Raw genomic sequence first — 3,229 nt, 5'->3', positions numbered from 1 at the left:
TTTTAGCCCAATGAGACCTGCGTTGGACATCTGGCCTGCAGAATTGGGAGATAATAAATGTGTTAGAGCAGCAACAGAAAATGAATACACTGTGGCTTGAGATACCTTGAGAAACCTTCTACTGGGTTTCCCCCGACAGCCCAAACTCAGAAACCTTTTGTTATATTTCCCCATTCTTTCGCTGCAAGTTCCTCCATGTGATACTTTAGCAGTGGGTCTAGGCATGTGCCCACCCACCCGCCCACTTGCCCCCGGCCCCCTCCTCCTCCTCCTCCTCCTCTTCTCACCATTGCAGGTGGACTCAGCCGCCCCGTGTGTACTGAGTGGCTTTTGGGGGAAGACCCCAGTGGGCTGTGGCAGGAGGGTGGTGGCGTCAGCTGCAGTAGGGGAAGGGGATGCCAATAAGGGCAGGGCTCTAGCATGCACTGTAACTAGCACTGCCAGAACCCCAACTTGGGGACTTCAAGCAGGTCTTTGCCTTTATTTCTTCAGCAAGTAGAATGAGGGAGAGTCTCAAGATTGCTCAGAAGATAGCTGAAGTATTGGCAACACCAGGGGCATCTGTTATAATCTGAAAAACAGAAGCTTGATTTCCAAACACTATAGAAAAAGAAGTGAAAATGCATCCAATGTGAATTTTTGTGAATGATGATCTCCATGTGGTGGCAAAGCATTCTTCAGTTTAGCCAACACAAGAGGAGCTGGAGGCCATGCCGAACATGGTGTCCCACACCAAGCGGGCCCTCAAAGCTGTGTCCGATTGGGTCGAACAGCAGGAGAAAGGCAGCAGGGCCCAGGCCGAGGCCGACAACGTGGACGTGCTCGCTGGGGAAGAGAGCCAAGAAGGGGCGGGGGAGAAGATGGAGCACATGACCAGAACCCTGCGGGGCAACATGTGGGTCGGCCTTGTGGCCAAGGGGGACCTGGATCTGGAGCTGGTGCTGCTCTGTAAGGAGAAGCCCAAACTGCCCTCCTGGACAAGGTGGCTGACAACCTGGCAATCCAGCTCACTGCCCTAACAGAAGTATGAGATACTGCGGTCTGTGGACGATGCTGCAATTGTGATAAAAAAAAAAAAAAAAAAAAAAAAAAAAACACAAAAAAGCCTCCATTGTCCATGACCATCCACCTGACCTCCCCCGTTGTCAGAGAAGAGATGGAGAAAAGATCAGCTGGAGTAACGCTATCAGTCAACCACTCCCGGACGTTCTGGACAGGCAGAGATGCCTTGCTGCCTTGGTGTCCCTCCACCACGCCAAGTGGTTTCAGGCCAGAGCCAACAAGCTGAAGTCCTGTGTCGTTGTCATCTGTGTGCCCACCTGGGATCCTCTCGGAGAATGGCCACTGGAGCTTTTGTGTCAGAAGGGCCCTGCGGAGGGTGCTGAAGTGTCTGGCGTCAGGCATTGTGATGCCAAATCGTTCTGGCATTTATGACCCTTGTGAAATAGAAGCCACTGATGCTATTGGGCATCTAGACAGACAGCAATGGGAAGATACCACACAGAGTATGCAGCATGCACTGTGGCTTGCAGCATTTGGCCAGCTCCATAGGTCCTGGGTTTGGACCCCCTGCCTTCCAAGATGCCCAAGAAACCAAAGAATGAAAAACCCGTGGACTACACCATTCAAAGCCCCTCCCCGCCAGCACCACCTACGCCATTACACCCATGAAACGCCCAATGGAAAACGATGGAGAGGAGAAGTCACCCAGCAAAAAGAAAACTCAGAAGAAAGAGGAGAAGGCTGAGCCTCCCTAGGCCATGAACGTGGTGATGAGGTTGAACCAGCTGAAGCCAGGGCTGCAGTACAAGCTGGTTTCACAGACAGGCCCCGTGCCTGCGCCCATCTTCACCGTATCAGTGGAGGTGGATGGCAACTCGTTCCGGGGCTGTCCAGGAAGAACCAAGCTGCACATAGCCGTCAAGGTGTTACAGGACTCGGGCTTGCCCAAGGACGCTGAAGGCAGGGACTCCAGCTAGTGAGAGGACCAAGGAGGAGACAGACTGCGGTGGGAGCCCCTCCCCCATGGTGCCTTCCCCACAGATGCCATGGCTGAGCAGGGGCGGATCCTGACTAAGCACCGCCAGAACCCTTATACTCCAATTTCCTCCAACTCCAAAACCTACAGTGTCCACATCTGTGCTCCACTGGGTTTCTCAACCGTGGCTTTCCACCGCAGCTTGTCTGAGACTCTTAGCCTACAGAATTTAAGACAATGGCAGGTTTTTTGTTGTTGTTGCTGTTGTTGTTATGATTTGCCTTTGAACTTGATCATATTGAAGTTCACAATAAGTGGAAAACAGTTTGTGCAGAATTGCACAGACTGCTCAGCATCAAGGCAAAAGCCACCTGTGCTTTTTATGGAAACCATTACTTCATTTCAAGAGCCAGACAATGACACATTTCAATCTACCTTTGGCTTAATGTACAGCAGGTTTTGTATGAATTTTTAGCCTTTTTCACAAATCCTGAGACCTGGTTGATGCCTTTGACAGTGACGCAAGAGATTCACCACATCTGAGCCCTCAGCAGCTGGCGGTTTCTTTTCTGTTTTGATGAACATGTACCATGTTGGGAACACGTGGGGAACTCGACTTTGTGCTGACTGCTCACTCCCGCCTTTTGTAAACACTCTGGTGGGTTCTTGTTTGGGGATAGGATGCTCGTGGCTGGTCTGTGCTTTCATTACTAGTGCAAGAAACAGGCTCCAAAGGGTCGACAACATCAGATTTTGCAAGTCCTATTCACAGCTGCAAATGCATGAAATTCTAGATGTCTCTCTCTCCGCGTGTTTTTTTTTTTTTTTTTTTTTAATGAGGCTTTAAAATGCTCACACACAGAGCCTGCTGAGTTCCCCAGGGGAGCCAGCTTCGGCAGTGCCTCGTGCTGGGGGCACGGCTGCCACCCACTCCAGGGGCCAGAAGCATCTGAGAGCAGGGGCACGCAGGGATTCTGGCTCTGAGCAGAGCCCCACGTTTTCTGGAGGGAACCCACCTTGGAAACGATGGCTTTGATCAGCAGATCTCTGTGCAACGAATCCTGCCTCTGTGTGACTTGCAAGATTTAGGGTTTGCTCAGGCAAAAACCAGGCAACATGGTTTTTGTTCCCACAGGTTAGAAACATTCAGTGAAAGTTTTTAAAACTTTGATTGCATGATGTATTTTTTTTAGAAAGTTTTTGTTTGAGAATAGTGTCTTTTTATACCAGGAAATAGTTATCCTGAATACC

General features: G+C 50.4%; 1 pseudogene; it reads left to right on the top strand.

Annotated features, from left to right (window-relative positions):
- The first annotated feature begins 280 nt into the window (after window positions 1-280).
- On the top strand, window positions 281-2,752 carry LOC103350279 (interleukin enhancer-binding factor 3 pseudogene; annotated as a pseudogene).
- Window positions 2,753-3,229: the final 477 nt, after the last annotated feature.

The sequence above is a fragment of the Oryctolagus cuniculus genome, chromosome 7 (genome assembly GCF_051225735.1).
Source record: "Oryctolagus cuniculus isolate XC-2025 breed Fujian yellow rabbit chromosome 7, ASM5122573v1, whole genome shotgun sequence".
Lineage (NCBI taxonomy): Eukaryota > Metazoa > Chordata > Mammalia > Lagomorpha > Leporidae > Oryctolagus > Oryctolagus cuniculus.
Note: the sequence above shows the minus strand (reverse complement) of the source record. Positions and strands in the feature narration are given on the sequence as shown.